The following is a 20,744-nucleotide window of genomic DNA, read 5'->3' as shown; positions in this document are numbered from 1 at the left end:
TTTTGATAATAACTATGGTTGGTGGGAAAACATCATTATTGCTTTCTCACTTGAGGTCATGACACAGCTACTGAGTTGTTGTTTTTTTTGTAATTTTCAAATGGGTGCAAAAGCAGCAAAACTGCTGGATCTGACAACCGCAGAGATTGAGATTTTCTCTGGGGTTGTCTACAGAGTCAGCGTCCTGTGGGTTGACAGCCAGGGCCCTGTGACACACGCTCATGGCCATAAACAGGGATTTAGCCCTCTGGAGAAAATAACCTTGATAATTACTGGGTGCATATGGACCTGCCCACAGAGGGAGAGGGAGGGAGGAGACGAGAGCTGACTGAGAAGGAGAGAGAAGGGAGAGAGCCACATCCGCTGGTGCATTCCTGCATGCTGTGTCATACTGGTGCTGAGTTTCCCTTCGGTTTGCACGGAGATTTCCACAAGGTGGAGAGTGCAAAGAGCTACTGACGCAGCGCTTGGGGCTGTGGATGCTGACATTTAAAGTTTAACAAAGCAAAAAGCACATGCATACACTCCCCAAAGTAACAAAAAGACAACATAAAAAAAATGGAGGCATGTGAGGGTGGGATACATGGAAAGAAGGGGGCATATATAGCCTGGCAACCTAACTCATGAGTTGAACTCTGCTCTCCTGGTTGCTTTCTGCTCTCACCACGTGGCCTCTGTGGTATAGCTGAACTGGGCATCATTACAGCACAGCCAGAGCCGAATGTCTGTGGCTGGCTCACTGCCCCGTCTGCCTGCCTGTCATTCAGCTGGTTAAAGAAGCCTTGTTGAACAACTGCACCGTGCCGGACTACTACAGGGCCATTCATTGCGTGCAACAGCCAAGTCCTGTCACCAGTGTTAGCTAGCAACATACCAATTTACTACTAGAAACGACTCGGGCATTTTGCTCGGTAAGCACAGTTTCCCCCGAGCAACCTCCTAACCCATTTTTTTGAAGTTTGGATTTCAGAGAGCACGCCCCTCTAACAGAACAAGCCTCTTCAGACAAACGCGGTGTTCGCGTCTCAGAGATGTTTTCCGCCTCTGTTGAATGTACGCCATTGAGCGCATAGTGATCCATTCCCCAAGGAATCACACAACAACAGCAAAACACAAAAAAAAACCAAACCAAAAAACAACAAAACAGATCCTTTGTGCCGCCTGTAATGCTGGATCTCTCAAACAGAAGAGCTGAAAATACACTTCATCACTCTGAGAGGGTTTTTGCTTCCCCCCACCCCACATGCGTTGGGCTAATCCTGTCACAGCTGACCTGCGTCTTGGTGAACTGTTCTCCGTCCTTTTCTCAGTCCCAGAGTGGCACACACAGAGAGGACATGCATGAGAGTCATAACTTCAACAGGCGCTCTTTCTCCCTTTCGTTACATGCTTTATTCCTGCTCTCATTCTTGACTCCTCCAGCTCTTGTCCCTCTCTTGTCCTTTTTGCCCCCTCCCCACCCTTAACCCTCACTCTGTCTGCATCCCTAACATCCTCCCGCTATGATTAGCAATAGTGTTTTTCTTCCCCAGCCAGTGTAATGTCTAGATCCTCCTGTGTCCTTGGAAAGCAGCCTAATAAGCTCAGACACACACTGATGTCTCTGTGCACCACAGGCCTATTCTCCAGCGTCAGCCAGCACACACTGAGGTAAACAAAGACTGCCACACACACACACACACACACACACACACACACACACACACACACACACACACACACACACACACACACACACTATCCTAGTGTGCTAATAGACCAGCATACCAACCCACTGAGGACAGCGTTGACGCTAGCTTGCTAACGTTGACCTTCCGTGTGCCAATCACAACAAATCTGCTCTCCCGATTTGAATATGGGGAGGAAAACAGTGTAAATTGAAAGCAGAAATCCCCCTGGTGTGAGACAAGATGAGACTCTGAATAAATTATTCAGATGGCAGCCTCTTTCCTGTATGATTCTCGCCTTCTGCTACGTTTAATGGCATCTGTGAAGACGCCCATTCGAGATTAATCCAGATGTAAGACGTTTGTGCGCGTATGTTTGTGCGATCTTACATTTGTAAGAACGCGTGCATGTGTGTGTTGCCCGCTCACCCCTCTTCTCATGCGTCCCGTTGTGTCGTGTGATGGGGAAACAAAGCCTCAACAGGGGAATTTATTTCTTCTCCAGAGAGGGCTGTAAATAAACAACTAGTGAATCAATGCCTCCATTTGTTTTTTCTCTGATAATTCTGCCTGTGGCGTCAGGCGGTGTGACAGTGTTTTGCAAGCCAGCGTAGCTCTCAGCAGCCATATTTCCTCTTGGTGAGAGTGAGAAAACATGCCACACTGGCCTCATGTTTCATTACCTAGGATCAGTAAATTACCGCACGCTTTTTTCTTTCTTTTTTTAATATCATTCACTGAAGCTCGTTTAGTACCATGATGGCGCCTTTGTATGAATGGGAAAAAACACCAGCATTAGAGCTGCTCAGTCAATTAAAGACAGACAGGCATAGAAATTACTGTGTTCAGCTGAATGAAAAAAATAACCCACAGTAGGCCCTGTGGTTTCAATCAACGGTGACCTTCCCCAACAGAAGTACTTACAAATGTTTGGATATTAAATATTACGGCGCGCTTTGTAATGCACTCTTTGAATTCATGTTCATGTTATAATCAAAGTGTAAAGAACTTTGCAGGTTATTAAAAAAGAGTTTTGAATAGGTTAGTTCACTTAAATGACAGTAAAACATATTTACTCACTTACTCACTTAATGGGAGCTTTGATGACACTCAGCATACACAGTCCATTTTGATTCTCATCTTGATTTTTTTTTCTTTTTTATGGGGTTTAAGTAAAAAAAAAAAAACTAAACAGGGAAGGTAAAACAACAAAAAACCTGTTTTTTTTAGATATATTTCCATTTCATTCTTGATCTTAATCTGATCTTTAAACATTGCAGCTTTCACCAGACTCCAGCGCTTTACTGGGCTTTTAACAGCTTTACGTGGCAGCTAGCATAAGCATCATAATAAAAAATAACATCTATTTTATTCTCAATGCTAGGCTAATACAAGTACCCTTAGTGCTTTCCATAGGAATGAAACAGGTACGTAGCACCCAGGTCCTGCTAATCAAATGCACTTCATTATTAGATCATCAGCAAGTATGAGCACCTCTATTAAAGCACAAGATTTGGCAGTTTGCTGGTCTGGTGCATTCAGAAACATGTGCCACACACGTCCCAGCAAATTCAACCCAAAGCATTTTTAATTTTGCCAGCAGATGTTTTTAGTTTTAGTCGTCATTTAGGCTTCTAAATCAGTGGTCCCCAACCCCCGGGCCACGGACCGGTCCGTGAAAATATTGTCGGGCACAAACCGGTCCATGGCGCAAAAAAGGTTGGGGACCGCTGCTCTAAATGATTGTTTTTTTTAGTCTAGTTTTATCTGACTACATATCATAAGATTATAGTAGACTAAATCTAAAGTTGATTCAGTTGACTAAACTATAAAGTGTAAAAATTAGTTGTGTTTTTAACGGTGAGAGTTGCTCTACACAGTTTACAAAGTGTCTTAATTTCCTTGACATCAAATGTCTACTTTTCTCTTCTCTTCCTCCCAACTGTTGACATCTTGTCACGCTTCTATGAGAAACATGGAGCATTCATTGATGAAAACAAGATGTCTTTACATTACATCATCCTTTTTGTCTGCATGCATTAGTTTTGTTTTTTTTTTTAATTTATCGTCTTGTGTTTGTCAGAAAAGACAGGTCGTTGATGAAAACAATGACGGAAATTATTGGTCAGTTAAATTAACACGGCCCCAAAGGTCAGCACGTCCAATGCTCAGAGAAACTGCAAGAAAGGAAAAACAAGAGCTATATCTTAGACTCTAGAGCCCCCATTTACTGTTTTAAAGTTGCATGCGGACAAACACTGAGACTTCTGGAACAAAATCCTCTGGATAGATAAGATCAAAGTGGAGAGAATGCAGAATTTGGCGGAAACTAAATAGGTCAGGCAGCATTACAATGATCCCAAGCACAGCAGAAAACGTAAACAGAATGGCTGAAAAAGAAACGAATTAAGGTTCTGCAATGGTCGAGTCAAACCCCAGACCTAAGAGAGCTGTACATAAAGAGATGTCATAAAAGCAACACGTTATTGTTGCTAAATGTTGTTCTACAAGTTAGTGAATCATGTAGGTGCACTCAGTTTTTCACAAGACTGTACATGCAGATGTACATTTAAAAAAGGATTTGGTGCTAGCAGCTCTGTCTATCTTGGGATCCAGGTATCTTAATATCTGGCCAACTAAGCCCAGCTCCTTTACTTTTAAACTGTTTGTTTTCCTTAAATGCACTTCTGCAATCTTCAATAACAATAATTAGCGCAGGTTCTAGAAAATATGGGGGGAGTTGCTTATATTAGCTACGGTTGGATGGCTAATGGGAAAGTGAATAATGGTGTAAACAGAGTGTTCCTGGTTCTGCAGGAATAACGTTAACCTCCCAGTGTGCGAACCTTGATTAGAAGCAATCATTCAGCTAATGCTACTATTGGTAATGCCAACACAACTGTACACAAGAGCCTCTAATGAACACTGGTTTACTGTGGTTTCTTTGTACTGAAGTACCCTTCTCTATATCCCATATCCAAGTGTGAAATTACAATATCAGATCATATTTAGTTAATTAAACCCATATGACTAATTTAATTTGACTCAAATGTGGGGAAAGTGAATAAATCATGGAGGCGTATTTAGCTTGCTAGCACTGGTGTTAACAGTAATTAAATGTGGGGCAATCTGTAGCCTGTGAAGATAGCTCAAGTCTTTTCTTTCTGCCTACTGTACAAGTACACATGTGGAAGAAATGTAAGCCAGACGGGGCTTTTTCGGGGGGAGACGTCTTGCAGAATATTAATGAAATGGTGTGTGAGTTTCAAACATAGAAATAAGCGAGTCAAAGATGCAGTCTTGTAAAGTAGGCTAGTGCATTAATAGTCAGCGAGCGACTGTCCCATTAGGAGATCTGCACATCTTAGTTAGAGAAGAGCCAGAAGCAGAGAAGAAATATTCCTCCATGATTAGAGTCGGGAGAGTTCAAAGACAGCTGGTTTTTGCAGCTAGATGGGCACAAAGCACTCACAAGGAAGACAAGAAATCAACTTGTATTTGTCATTTAAGTATTTTATGCTTCATATTTGGCAGGGATTAGAGATGCATATTCTCTCCAGCTCTGTCAGTCCTAGTTATGCGCTTCCATTTTGTCAGATGCACAACGGGGTGCTTTATTGCATCTCGATAAATGTTGCCACCTAAGCCTTGTTTTCCTATCACTAAAAAGCACGTTGTGTTTTGTCACACTCCCTCATGCGCATGGCACTTTGTTTTTTGTTCATTTTAGACTCGCTCTGTGATTGATGAGGATTAAGAAACGGATTTTGCCTAACAGGAAACACAAGAACATCCTTATCCAAACTGGTAAGAATCTTGATTTATCAGCTGCGTGTTCATCTGACTGGTTTGGCTTCAGCTCGTGTGGTGATACTGCAAATAAGACAATATGGCTGCCATTTGGATATTGCCCCACGTTGTATCATACCAGGTGTTTTGTCCTAGAAAAGGATGCTCTCGTGATCGTGTTATGTGGTAACTGAAGCAGAAAGAAGACTTGCTTTCAAGAACAATATGAAAACCTGAATATGTTGCGATTCGGGGCATCAAAAGAACACGCGAAGCTTTAACATAAATCATCTGTGTGTTGTTTGATTGTCCTGCGATACCTAAATTTTTACATGCTGCATTCTGTTATCCCAACGCTTTCATATATTAGACCACATACGCGTCAGAACATCCTGAATTAATTGCCACCATGACTGGCCACCATTGTTCTGAATGAAAGCACATGTTTACGGGGATTAGTTGCGTGATAGTGGGTGATGGCATTTCCTCTTTGCATGGTAGACAGCTGGTGCTTGTCAGGTGAGGGGTGGAGGAGGAATGGGGGCAGTCAGTCAGTCAGTGAGACCAAACAAGTTGGGATGCCAAGTCTTTCTTGCTGGGTCTTTCCTCTGATGTGGTCATTTTAGATCAAGCCCATTTGAAGGATGTTTACAAGAGCACATTCCTGCATGCGTGCTATAGTGGAGCTCTACCTTTTTTTGCTTGTTTTCAAGGCATCGTTATCCATGTTGAACCAGTGCTGGAGCTTCTGTGTGTGACCATTGATTTGCCCGTATCAATCTCCAAGAGGAGTAAACTGCTCATCCCCATTTCCTCATCCTCCAATCCGATCTTTACTGTAAGGACAAAGCTGCATTTGATGCAAAAACATGCTTGAATACTCTGTTCATTTTTCCTTTGAACAGCATGGACATTATGTATTCAGATAACCCTCGGACTGCATGAATATTAAGTGTTCATTTAAACCTTAGCCGAGATGAAACACCCCATCAGTCGTCATGTGACAGTGACCACGATGATGCATGAAGTAATTGGGTTGGATGAGGATATGAGGAAACAGCGCACTAAAGGATGTCATGTTAAGGCCTCCATCGCATTTTAGGTAAAAAGAGGCCCAGTCCTTCTGGTTTTGTTTGGGAGGGTTGTGCAAAATGTCGACAGCGTTAGTTGTATACATGTGAAACGGCATCAAAGCGCTTGAAGGTGAATAATTTTTGGTGGCATCTGCACATTCTGCAATATGCTAATAAGCAAAGCTGCAAAAGCCAGATTGCCAGGAGAGAGAAGGGGCGACGGGGAGAGGAGGGGAAAAAAGAAAGAAGGGGAGAGCAGAGTGGAAAAGAGAGAAACAGACGGAGGCTGGTGTAAATTATGGATGCAACGTGCGATTTCCAAGAGGAAAAGAAAGGCAGAGAGAAACCTCAAGTCATGCATATCAGATTACGCATTTACCACATTTTCTTATCATGGTCCGTGAGCAAACTTGTGTGCAATCTGGCCTCTTTGTGTGTACGTGCACGCGCGTTTGTTTGAGACAGGAAGTATAAGAGTGAGCGAGAGAGCACTTACATATTCATCCATGTCAAGTTGCGTGGAGTTGTCTTGTGCTGTGAGGCATTCTTAAAAACTTGCTATGACGTGCACGTCTAAAGCCGGGTTGACTTACATTGCTATTGTGTAGCTTTGCTTCGTGTGTCCATGGCGACACGGCTCCTTTTGGTACGCACGTGCCATCTCGTTAGTTTTGAGGGTGCATATTTACACAGTGGCAAATCTGCCCCACTGGGCATTTACATGACATTGTTTAACTGTGCCGAAAAGCTGAGCTGGCTGCTTTAATGCCCTCTTTAGCAGTTCTAAGTAAAGTTAAGTAAAAGTATGTTTACCCTGCCCCCCCGAACTACCACCACATCGCACCCTTATGTGCCAGCGCCTGTGTGTATGTGAATAATGAATCCATTCTTAAGTTGTGTCCGTGTCTGGGGTCTGCGCAGTGGTGTGGTTTCCCCCACAGAGGAGTTGGGAGGGGCTGGGTGGTAGGGGGTGTCTGGAAATAGCTCTGCCTGAGCTGGGAGCACCTTAGGTGGGCCTCTGTGCCAGCCTCACCTTCCTTTAACATGCATGCACGACAAAAGTACAATTCTACTCGCAAACCTGGACTATATTACTCCCCTGTTTTTCAGTTAGACTTGAAAGGGACGCATGTCTGCATTCACATTCACTGAGCAGGAAAGAAAAGAGCTGCGATTTCTAAGAACTGAGCAGGAGACACGTTGCAGTTAAAGCGCAAAGTGTCTTAGTTAGAAAACAGAAACTACAAAGCCCGCTCTGGATCTTGCCTGCATGTAAATGTGTGTTAATGTGCAAAGTAGGTCATTTATTTGGAGCAGGGACAGCCGTGGTGTGCCTCTCTTGAGCGATGTCAGAGCGGGGAATAAGTTCATAAGCAGACACATTGCTGGATTTGGTGAATTGTACAGGGGATTTACATATACCGATATTTTGTTTATGTGTCGAGCCAAATCCCTGGGTGGGTGTTGAAGGTGAAAATGGCTGTGGTCAATCCAGAGACAGCATCAGTAACCACAAGCAGAGATAGCAGCCTAAAAATCAGACTAAATCAGATTACCAAACAAACAGCTAAGAGGATTAATTCTGATCTCTCTCTCTCTCTCTCTTTTTCCATCAGATGGACACATTAAATCTGCAATCTATAAAATCCCTTCAAATGATTTTCTATTTTACTTTGTGGCCCTCATTTTCTGGTCACATGTTTGGAGCGAAGCTCTTTCTGCTCCCAGTGAACTCTGCCCTTTTGTTCTGCCTTGAGGCCTCTAGAAATGACTTTAGTAAACAGGGTATCAAAACCAGTCTTTAAAAATATCTTCACAGGGTACAAGAGCAGTCTGACCTCTGATCAGGTGATATACTGGCAAGCCCATACTGTTATAATAATGCGTTTTACCCAGCACGCTCGCTGTTAGGAGTAAAGCTGTGTTGAGAGATGCCTGTGGCCCTGTGGCTGTCAGTTAAACAAGCACAGTAACGTTCGCCGGAACAGGCGCAATTAATAGGAACCATAATATATAGAAGGGAATAATTACACCTTGTCGCTGGCTTTCACAGATCAAATATGTTCCTGCATTTCTTCAAATTAATCTCAGGAATGATTGTTGGCTTACAGGGAATCAGTGGCAGCACAGTATGTGTTCTCAGGGAGAAAATACTGTAGATTAATTTGGTTAATATTTCATAAAGCTTAGGAAGGCAAAGGGCATTTGAGGCTTTTCAGATTATTTATTCTCAGCCAATACTACACGCTACGGTTGAGCTGCTGTGCCACTGTGCTGCAACTGCCTTGCACAATGCCAAAGAAAGGCACTTGCCTTTAAAAGTGTTTGCCTGTGATAGCATTGTTTATGAAATGGGAGCCGTTCACATGTGCAGCTGCGTTTCCTTTACGCCATGATCTGATTCAAAGGCTCTCGTTCACGTATGGCTTTGTATCGCTCTCCTGAGTGCTGATAACTGCTAAAAGATTCGTATTAATATCCTCTCTGGTGCTCTTTTATATTAGCTGATTCATTCCCTGCCCGGCTACTTCAGCTAAACACAGGGATACAACATAGCAACGTCGCTCTTGACAGCTTGACAAACTGACATTCCCACTCTCAGTGACTCCCGCTTCTGCCCTCTTGGTCTCTGTGATACAACTGTATACTGTAACCAACAAGACTGTAATCAGTGCAGACCTAATCTAATCATCGCTCCCGACAAGCAGCACTGGCTGCCGGGCTTCCACAAAACACATCTCGCATCAACAGGCTGCTTGGACGGCATCGTGTAGCTCGAGCAACCGCCGGATGAAATGTCAGGAGAAGCAGGATTATTCCCGAAAATGTCACTGACAGCATAATAACTTAGCAGAAGAGTGTCTCATGCTATGTTTGTATCTCATGTCAGCAGGTGTGATGTGTAACTCGGTGTGTGTCATAAAAGCTACTGTACACAAACGTAAACAGAAAGCGGGATCTGTTGAGTGAAACTGGTGCGCGATCGGTGTGCGCGCAAACCGTGGTGTTAGACGTTAAAGTGTGTGTTTTTAGATCTGCACAAACAAATGCACATCTTTAAAACCTCCTCATTATTGGCAGCGGGAAAGCTGCCCGGGCACCGGGACAACTCCTGTGTGCATCTGCGTGCGTGTCTGTCTGCAGCTTGTGTGTTCGTGGTATGCGCCTAATTCGGCGGCTCATTCCAAGATTTGGTTAACCGAGTTGGCTCGCCCTATCGCATTGCCACAGAGTGTGCAGTTGCTTCAGCCTCTGTTTCATTTAGTGGCACCCACGCTCTTATCCTCTTGCCATGAAAGCACGCAGACACACATGCTTTTGCACCAGAACAGAAATGCACACACGCGCACGCACAGCTGAATGAGAGAAAGACAGAGTAAGAGGGACAGAAAGAGAGAGTGAGAAAGAGGAGAAAAAAATAAGAAAGTACCAATTAAGCTCCTCAGACAGTTCTGCCAACAGGCATCAGGAGGTTGGAGGCGGTGAGTGTTTGCGTGTTTGTGTGTGTGTGTTGGATAAGGGGGTAGAGGGTGTTTGACTAGAGCTGAGGTCTCTAACTTTTGCGTTGTCAGTTTTGTACTTGTGCAAGTTTTGAAACAACTCATTACCGTGAGGTGTCAATAACCTGCTGAGGAGGCTGGCAATTATCAAGAGCTTGTCACTTTTTATAGTTGTTTGTTGACAATTTCCTATTATATGCTGTATTGTTGCTCCGTGTACTCATTTATATATAGACTTTTAATCACACTGCTGTAGATTTTGAAATATTTGAAAAATATAAATGAAAAAAACATTCAGATTCTTGTACTGTAGTTGTGGGGAGAGGTTTACATGCAATCATCATGATTTTTATGATTTCTTCTTTTTCCAGTGTGGGGTGATTATAAAACAAAGAAACAAGAATCAGGTGGTATTGGTTTGAGCTCATTTTGTATTTTCTCTAATCTGCACAGGGTCAAAAGTATATATAAACCCTCACTAATATTTGGTTAAATGTCCCTTAGCAAGTTTCACCTCGATCAGGCATTTTTGGCAGGCATAATAAAGCTTCTGGAGTAATTCTGGCTGAATATTTGACCACTCTTCTTGGCAGAATTGGCAGAGTTCATTTAAATTGGTTGGTTTCCTGGTACAGACCTGGCTTGTAAGCATAGTCTGCATATTTTCAGGAGGGTTGAGGTCGGGGGAAGGCCATTCCAGAAGCTTAATGTTAGCCTGCTTTACCCATTCCCAAACCAGTTCTGATGTGTGTTTGGAATCATTGTCCCAACCGTTTCCAAGTTTCAGCCCTCTAGCTGTTGATTTGAGGTGAAGTTGAAGAATTCTTCTTCATTATTCCTTCCACTGTGCAGTGTACCAGTACCACTGGCACCAAAACAGCCCCAGAGCATAATGCTATAACCACTTGATGCTTGATCCCTCACCTTTACTCCTCCAAACATACCTCTTGTCATTGTGGTAAAATAGCTCATTCTTGACTTATAAAACTTGGTATTTGGATTGTTCATCTGGGAAGCTGCAAATTTAAACCAAGATTGAAGGTGTTAATTTTTTGGGCAGGGGATTCTTTCTAAAACTCACTTTATTGTGGACAGTGACAATGGTGTTACAGCAGTTTCCAGTTTAAGGCCAGGCTTGAGCCTTGGTGTTTTCTGGGTTGTTCCTGAACATCCTAACCCATTTACTCACATCTGACAGTGACAGTTCAGGTCTTCTTCCAGACCTTCCAGTCTGCTTCCAGTCTGCTGTTGTAGAACTGTTTGAAGTCATGATCTTGGAATCTGCGGGTGTTTAGAAATGTCTCCAAGAGACCTCCCTCACTTGTGTAAATCTACAATTCTACTTCATTGACTTCCTTGACTTTTCTCATTGTTCTTAATATCGTTCAGTCCACTAAGTGCTGTCAAACAAATCCTTTTTATGCAGGCAAAGAGAAAGTTGTAGTTGCAGTCAGTCCTGATCACTAATGAGAAGTTAATAGGCCTTGGCCTCGTCAAGTTAACAGATATTTTAGAACCTTCAGCACCACTTATTTTAAAAAATTTGTGAATGAATGTATGTATTTGAGGCTGTATGTGTACTTTTGTTCTTGCATCACAACTGTTGGTGTGTACACAATAGTTTCATAGCTCAGTTTTATGCTGTTTAATCAATATAGCAATCTTGTTATTCTGTAGCTCCAAGAAGCAGCTTTACATTACAAATGCTGACATACAACAAGCTACAAGAAGTCAGAAAGATGCTTTGAGTTATTAACTGATTTTCAAAGTTATTTTCAACTTTTTCTTCTCTGTTTAACCGGGGAAAAGTATTTATTTTGCTGTGAGACTTTTCTGTCAGCAACCAGTAGCTAAGCCCTAATCCAAACAATCTTACTGTACTGCCAAATGAAGCCTCTTCCTCTGTTCATGCTGTGAAACAAAAGGCTACTTTGGCCAAATCAGGACTGACATCATTGGCAACAGCTGCAGGCTGCATGTGCGATGTGTGCATGCATGTGCGTGCACGCCTCTGTGTGTTGACGTCTTTGTGCGCGCGTGTTTGCGTCTGTCAAGATGAGGTGACCTGATTGCTCAGCTGAGCAGCGAGGGAAGACCCAGCCTTGTGTTGTCAGAGCACCAATAAAAACCACAAGAGATGAACCACAATGCTCCCCGGTCGGCCGCCCCTCCCTCTCGCGGTCCCTCTGAGTTTTCTGTGTCTGCCGTGCCCACCCCCTGCACACCCCTGCCACACATACACACACTTAGACACACAGTGGCACTCCTGACCATGCCAAAGCAGATTTAGAGATGAAAAATGATCCACCGCTGGCCCTGCACTGCGCTATCAGCTCCCAGCTATGGAGTGGTCAAGCCAAATCCTGTCCTATCCTTATAGCTGTGAAGATAGAGCTAGTTAAAACTGGACCTCTCCTCTCTCTAGTCTCAGGCAGGTTGACCCTGCATAGTACAGTAGTATAGTTATGTACATGGACGACCTTCTTCCACATCAAACCTTGTACAGCTTAGATGTGGGAGTTTTTTGTTTGTTTCTTTTTACTTCAGCAGCTGCAGGGACTGACAGTCTCTAAAACCTGCAATGAAACACGTCTCACTTTGCCTCAAGGTGCCATTAACCCATTTAAATGAATTGAATTTGTTTATTATTCAGTGGAGAGTTTAGCTTTTACATGATGGCTCAGATGCTGTTTGAAGAGACCTTTTCCCTTCAAAGCATACACTTTGAAGGGTCCTGCAGAATTTCAGGATGAAGAGATTTCAGATTAAAGATGCTAGCCAGTACCAGCTTTAGTTGTTAGTGTCAGTAAAGGTGTGTGGTCTCATCATTCATGGCTCCCAGCGTGAACACACATAGTGCCTTCTCAACACACACACACATGCACAAACAGAAATGGCCCCCCGACCCCCTGGGGTCTCACCTCTGTAGCCCTGTGGCGAATTGTGTGTTTGTGTCTGAGGCTTAATAACTTCACTGGGGCCGTCCCACCCCTGCTGCTCTGCCTTATTATTCCCTGTACCTTCTCTGCTTTGTCCAGAGGAAGGAAAAGAGATAGGATGGATATCAAGCAGCACCTTTGGGGAATGGAAGAAGGGGTGAAGGTGGGTGTGTGTGTGTGTGTGTCTGAGGGCTAAAAATGAGAGCTGCAAGGCGGGAACAGTAAGGACGAGGAAGGCTGGGGGGTGGTATTGTGGATAAAGAAAGCGGAGAATGGAGCAGAAGGTGGGGGCCTGCAGCAGTATTGACGTGGTTCAGGTAAGTGAAGGATTAGTGGAGCTGCAGAAAGCCTAGGAGCTGCTGCTCCCTCATCCAGCCAGCGGTGAAGTGGCTCCTCTTAATGAACTATTAAGAGGAAAAGGATTCTCTTACATGCATGCACGCACATGGACATGCCATTCATCCTGCAGAAAGGGTCTCCATTCATGACGAATACAGAATACCAGCTTTTCGAAGCTTTTGGGACATTTTTTAGATTATCTGTCCTTCAGCCATCCGTGCTAATAACAAAAACAGCCATGAAGTGAGTCTCCAAGTAATGTGTGTGCAGTCAAAGCCTGATATAAGCCTGTTCTCCTGTGCCACAGAGGACTGTGTCTAAAATTTGTTAACCCTTTAAAGCCTGAACTATGAAGTACTTGGTAGAAAATACTGATTTAAAAATATAGTGTTTATCGAACCTTTTAACAAATTAAAAAGAATATTAATTTCTTTTTACTCCAACACGTATACACCAGTCTGCTGCTTTAACTACTCATTTGTGCAGTAAATGTGCATTTATGACTCAGATGCCTCCATTATAACTATAACAATTTAGCCTTTGAATGAATGGGCTTGAGGATTAGTGCTGCCAAAAGTGAAGGGACATTACAACATATTATTGCATTGTTTTTATTTGTTTTATGACGATAGCAAGAAGAAAAGCTACGAGACAATATGTTAAGATGTCACTGACACAGAAACTTTTCACTGGATCCATGTTTGATGTTATCTGATGCCACTGAAGTTAACTTTTAAATGATCATTGAGTTCAGGAAAAAGAACGTTTGGCGTTCGACCTTTAATGCTGACGCTTCTTGCGACATATGGCGAGGTCAAAGAGATGAACATAACTACAAAAGCATGCAAGGAATCGACTTAATGGACTCAGAGCTCAAATCATGACACTGTTAGTTTGCTCCCGTGACTCCCGATATTTCCTGCAGCTTTTCTTTCTAATTCTGACTGTCCTTTAACTGACTTGACGGATGGAGAAGCAAGAGCGTGAACCTACCATGTTCTTTAACTCTCCAGACACACATTCACACTTTGCCTGTCCTGCAGATACAGCAGACACTGTCACGGTTGTTTTAGGGCGAGCTCTGCTTGTGTGTCCAAGGATAACAGCACACAGGACTCACTTGAGTGTGGGTTCTGTGCTTCAGTGAAAATTCCCTTAATGTGGATGTGGTAATGTTTGTGTCCCATGTGTGCTTTAGTGCATGTCTGAACAGGTGTTTCTGATTGTGTAGTGTGTGTGTGTGTGTGTCACATGTCAGTCGGGGTCAGGTGTCTGTCTAGTTTCACTTTACAGAGGAAACCCAGCAGCTCAGATTTCAGCGGGGGTCATCTGTTCTGCTCTGTGTGTCTGAGAGGTTAAAGTTGACTCTGCTGAGGGTTACAGAGGGCTAGGCTACGTTTCCTGAGACACACACATATATAACATGCGAAAGACACATTATAGGTAGAAAAGGGTTTATTTATGTTTTTTATATTGTTGGTACAGTGAAAATGAAGCGTTTGTACATTTGTACAGAAATACCTTTGCATCTAAACATGCGAAAACTGCAAATGTTTGTTATTATTAGTATTATTATTATTTTGGGGGTTGGTTAATCAATTAATTGTTTTAGCTGTAAGTAATCTGTTTAATTGTGCATTTTTAATTCATTACCACAAACATTTTAGTAACTTTATTCTTGTTTTCCATTAAAAATGTCAGCAAAGTAAACTTGTAATTATTGTGTTCTTACTATATACTATATATATGGCATACAGTATTATTATTCGACTTAACCCTAACCCTTGTTTTAGCATTCTCACAAACGACAACACTTGCGGTAAATTTTAGCCCATAGACACTCTCTAAGTGGCTGTAATAGTTACAGGAAAATCTTGACAGTGACATGTTGGTGTGTCGGGAAAACAAAAGGACAGTGACACTAAAGTTACATAAGGCACAGAGTCTGTCTTTCTCTGTCAGTCTTTCTCACTCCCACTTGTTTTTTTTCCATTCGACCCCCACCTTTTTTTCTGTCCCTCTGTACCTCTCCTATACAGGAACTGGCCAATTTCCTGAGCCTGTTTTTCCATTTTGCTTCCCTGTGCATGTATCTTTTACATGCATATGTTTCTGCGTTCCTCTGTGTGTGCCTGTTCGTCATCCCCCGTCTCTGACTGGCTCTCAGCTAACAGCTTAAAATGTCACAACTGTTTAATTTCACAAGAGCAAGCTTTTTGGAAAGTGACCTCATGCGCACGGTGCAGTTTGAGTCAGATCGCGACTTTTTCAGCTTGATGCTCTAACATCAAAAAACGTGTCTTTAGACGTTGTGTAAACACGTTATTGATAGGCAGCAGTGCCGGTACATCTCAAGGTTTAAAGAAGGAATTCTCAAACTGTGGGAGACTCACGAAAAAGGAACTTATCCCAATTTATTTTTCCATGGATCGTCATTCTGTTTTTTTGTCCCAGGACAAGGTGGAAAAGATATGTAGTCATGGTTTCTTTGTATTTACCTACACGTGGCTAAAACCCGATTTAGGCTTCTGCAGGGAATTTACAGATCAATTTATGAAATAACCGGAAACCCCTCACTGCAACCTTATGTACCATCCAGTTGTTGCGGACTGCATTGGCCTGACGTGTAGTTAAATTTTTCATGGAAGTTTGGCGTACAGTTAAAAAGGGTTTCCGGTTACATCATGAGTTACAGTGTATATTTCCCACTGAAGTATAATTCAGGCATAAAGCAAGAAAGAAATACAGCAAAGAAATAACTAAGACAGGGTAAAACAAATGCCAGCAAGGTCTGTTTTGCATTGAGATCTGGTGACTCTGGAAGCAATTTGAATACAGTGAACTCACTGTCATGTTCAAGAAACAGTTTAAGATGACTTGAGCTTAGTGACATGGTGCGTTATCCTAAGGGAAGTAGCCATCAGAAGATGGTACACTGTGATCAAGGGTCAGCAACATGGTGTTTAAATGATGCTCAGCTGGTACTAAGAGGCCTGAAGTGTACCAAGAAAATACACCCTGACATCATTACTCTGTTGTTGATACAAGGCAGAAATTGTGTGAATTGTAGCCTCGGTTTCCTTTTCTTAACAGACAGGAGTGGCGCTCAGTGTGGTCTTCTGCTCCTGAAATGCTCTTCTGCATAGCTTGGCTGTTAAAGGTCATTTGAGTTACCGTTACCTTCTTATCAGACCAATTAGTATGCAGTTGAGCAGATATACCTAATGAAGTGGCCGGTGAGTTTATAAGCAAAGACGATTCAACCTTTTGTGAAAGATTATTTTGCGTGTCAGACAGAGATTTATTCCCATGGTGAGTTTTGGCATCTCGGAGTGAATGACTGAGTGCAGGTTGACATTTAATGTTCCCCAAATCAAGAAACAATCAAACAGGCAAAAACTGTTTTGTGCACTATGGCTTTCCACTTCAATGAGGGAATCCCAATAACCTCCAGATTTTATTGGCATATTTTGGGAAAGCAGCTTATACAGTTCAGTGGAAGAAAACTTTCTCAGTCGTCTTCATGCAGCGTTCCCGTTTTACACTCGATAGCATCGCACTACCTGTAATGGATGTTTGCTGGTTTTACTCTTTCCTCCCTCCCTCCACTTCCTCCTGGCCTTCAACACCATGGATCACTTTGCTGCAGAAAGACATTTTTCCACATCTAACTTAATGTCAAACCAATTTCTGTACTTCTGTCAAGGTAACTTTCTGCGCTGACATGTTGACAGCAATGTTTTCTAATATTCTTGGGTCAGGGTGTTCAGTCTCTTTACTTTTCACTTTGAGTACTGAGGTGTGAAATACTTCATCCACAATGCTGTGCTTTGCTTAAATAAAAGCTGCGCACATAATGATAAAAAAAAAGGTTATCTCATCAATTTTAGAGGTGTTAATGGTCAAAGCTCTCGCAAACATGTATTCAAAAAGCAACAAGCACTTTATGAAAAGTATGCAGAGGCCAATGAGTTTGGTGAACTTTGTACTCTGCAGATGAGTAAATATTTGATTTCAGACTGTAAAGCCTTGATACATCCAAATGGCAGATCTTGTGCAGAAATGCACTAGAAAAAAAAAACTCAAGTGAAGCTATTCTAGTAAAAGCATTTTTTTGGAAGGGTTTCATTAGACATTAGCATGAGTTGAACTGTCATATTTGTCACTGTGACCCCCTAATGGCCACTTGTCCAGCTGAAGCTGCGTGTCTTTGATCAAAGCTGACCGGCGTTCCCCTCTGGCTCCAAAACAGGCGGTTCACACAGAATAGCCTGTGTTTTTCCTATTCCGATTGGAGCTATTACTCCTCCACCTAATATTCATTTAGTGCCTGCTGTTTGTGTGTTTGTGTGCTTGCTGTGTTGTGTGTGTGTGGCCCATGCTGCCTCGGTTGATGAAGGAGATCCTTATTGCCCTCGGCACAGTGGCTCAAGGAAATCAATGTTTGATTTGCCGGGTACATGATAAAGGATTTAATGCTGAAATACACCCCCACCCTCTCATGGGCTGCTCGTGGTAAAGAAATCGCCTCGTTGAATGCATTTGTTCCTTTCGCTCTGTAAGCGGTAGTATTTGCTGCCTCTGTTCGTGCATGTATCTGTTTGTGAATGCGCTGGCGGGTAATAAGAAAGCTTTGATTGCCTGATGGGCCTTGTGTCCATTTGCTGGTGACTGCCAATACAAACATGTCTTTGTGTGTGTGTGTGTGTGCGTGCGTGCAAATGCAGTGTCCAGAGTGGTGTATAACCATTCCTGTGCTCCCTGCTCTTGGTGAATGTATCGACCAGACTCTGGAATGGAGAAATGCCTGCCCAGCACACAAAATCAATGGCTGCTGTTTTCTCCCCTCCAATGGCCTCCTGTTATCTGCAATGAATACAAAGCACATATTGTAGCACACAAGACAGACACTCATACACCTCATCTTTATGTCTGCTTCATTTTTCAATACTGCAGCGGGGTCACATACAAACCTACAGGAGATTGGGCAAAATTACAAGTCAGTTACACGTAATTGGAAGAAATATGGCTCTTGCTGTGTGTTTTCTCGTCCTGAGCGTGTTTGCCGCTGAGTCTTCAGTCACCTAACAAGACTTGAGTGAGACCTACACCGCCGCTGCTTTCACTGGACTCCAAAGTTTATTATTTTTGCTACTATATAAACTGTGCTCTGCCAGCAAATCAAACAAAGCAGCCAAGAGTGTGAATGAAACATCATCTGTCTTCCATTGTGTTGAGTAGCATTAGCAAAGTGGCCAACAAGTGTTTATTTAGTGAGCGGGCAGTCCATTTCAGTTCAGGCACGGGGATAAGATCAAGCCTATTTTCATTGTGCAAATGTGCTTCCCTCTAATTCTGTTTCTCTCACTCACTGTCCTAAACACTTTCTTTCTCACTCCCTGTCTCCCTGTCAGGGATTATAGGTGGTGGTGCTGGTGCTGGTGAAAGGAGGAGGAGGAAGAGTAGGAGGGGAGGTAGCAGATTAGTGGCGGTTGTCCAGTGGGTCCGTCTGTCTACCGTCAGAAAATAGAATTCATTTGTGTGATCCAGATGCTTATGCTCAGCTCTCTGCGTCTCTCTTTGTGTGTGTGTGTGTGTGTGGTAGTTGCTCAGTCAGAGGAGAGGATTGGCTGTTGGGCTGTTGGGGGGGCGGGGTGTTTGGTGGTGGAGGTGCAGGCTAGCTCACATCCGCTTTGGAGCTTTTGTACTGGCATCAAAGAGAATGGCCATGACCTGATGACTAGATCCCTTGTTTAACCACACTGACAGCATACAGTATAAACAGAAATGTGCACTGACACACTGTATGTGTTGAGCACATAGGTCCTATCCACTCCAACTATGGACTTCACTGCAATGCCAAAAAAAAAAAGCTAGAACACAGAAAAGGACAATTCAGAGTGGTTGGCCATTTAGGTTTCTAGAGGTAGGCAATATAGAGCACATGTTAGAGAAAACACACCTGGCTGGTCATGTGTGGCCACACACTCACTATTTAACAATGGTACGGCCAGTAGAAAACCAAGCTGCAACCTCTAAATCGCTAAGGGCTGCAGTTCCTTTAATGGCCACTTGAGGTTGACTCGAAAAGCAAGTCAGTCCCCACAGAGTGTTATGTTCAAATGAACTAAAAAGCATGTTTACAGTTTGAACCTCTGTTTCCTCCTTTTTAAAAACTGTATGACGGGGTAGCTTTAAAGCTTTAAAGTCAGGGGTGTGGCTGCTTTGGCATAGAGGTGTATTGACACAGGGAGCTAAAGCTGGCAGGTGTCTACTAGGCTTCACCTCCACTAATTCCACCCATTGAACCAGACATCTCCATTGTGTTTGTGATGTTGGCGCTTTTGGATGCAGGAATAATATGTCTGGCTTGCATGGTGCAGCCTAGTGTGTCTTTTGTCCTGTCTTCCTCCCCTTATTCCCAACAGGTTGTGGCAGATGCCTGCCCTTCCTTCAGCTTGTTTCGGCAGGAGGTTTCTTCCTGTTAAAAGGGAGTTTTTTTCCCCACTGTCACCGAGTGCTTGCTCATAGAAGCTCGTCTGATTATTGGGGTTTCTCTGTATTGTTTTAGGGTCTCCACCTTACAGTATAAAGAGCTTTGAGGCTGCTCTTGTGATTTGAATTGAATCTAAGAAAGTGAATGAAATTCTGTAAATTTATTAGTCCATTAATAAGCAGACTTGCGTATCAGTGGGTCCCACCCATGCAATTTATAAATGTAGCTCACTAACCAGGCTTATATTCAAATGAAAAAGCATTTTCGGTGTTACAAAAATGGTTATTTCCCATATCTTGTATAAAACAGTATCAAATTATCCTTATCTCTGATACTCCACCCGGCCCTAAAAGGTTTCTGAGACTGGATGTAATGTGCATTCATTGTTAGTGGACCCAGGGGAGAGAATGGACAATGGTTGGGAGAGCAGGTGGGGCTGTATAAACATTATATGGGTTACTACAGAGGGGGTTTTCTGTTTTGGCTGGCTGCTTCATGCATCCAGAGTAGGAGCAGGGTTGATGGATGGATCCAGACCGGAGATCTCATGGAGGGCTTCAGAGCAGGATACTGGGGGAGGTCTGTGGGGTCTCCGAAGAAGTGTGGGGTTGGGGTTGCTTTCATTTTTCAAACCCCTCTCCACCTGCCGCCTCTCTTCTCTGTCTTCTATCCTCTCTTTGCCGCCCCTCTTTAGTCCCCCGCACTGTGCCTAACTATTTTTTTGTTCCATGTCCAAGTGGAGTCCTCTACTGGTTGCTGCCCTTTCACAGTCATTGCAGCATGCTCCCTCCCAAACATCAATCTGGGATGTGTTTAATGCTATTATGAGGTGGCAGCCCAGGCAGCGTGCCCTCCAACAAGGAGAGATGGACTTGTGCCGGGGTTAAACACGACTTAGTTTTCTTAATTCACTTAAACTCGGGTGCTTCTGCTCTCTGCCA

General features: G+C 43.2%; 1 protein-coding gene across 5 annotated transcripts in view; it reads left to right on the top strand.

Moving 5' to 3' along the window:
• The window catches only part of zmiz1a (zinc finger, MIZ-type containing 1a), an 82,600-nt gene that overhangs the window by 9,947 nt on the left and 51,909 nt on the right, over positions 1-20,744 (top strand). For 4 of the 5 annotated variants that reach the window (XM_085296717.1, XM_085296716.1, XM_085296719.1 and 1 more), the window contains exon 2: positions 5,398-5,474. The exons of the other annotated variant lie outside the window; for it this stretch is intronic. The gene's annotated coding sequence lies outside the window, so the exon portion shown is untranslated. The remainder of the gene's footprint in view (positions 1-5,397; positions 5,475-20,744) is intronic. 5 annotated transcript variants of the gene reach the window in all.

Source organism: Mchenga conophoros, linkage group LG13 (assembly GCF_057382185.1).
Source record: "Mchenga conophoros isolate Kocher_MC1m ecotype Shallow Benthic linkage group LG13, M_conophoros_male_GT1.1, whole genome shotgun sequence".
Taxonomy (NCBI): Eukaryota; Metazoa; Chordata; class Actinopteri; order Cichliformes; family Cichlidae; genus Mchenga; species Mchenga conophoros.
The sequence above is the reverse complement of the archived record's forward strand: the minus strand, read 5'-3'. Positions and strand labels throughout refer to the sequence as shown.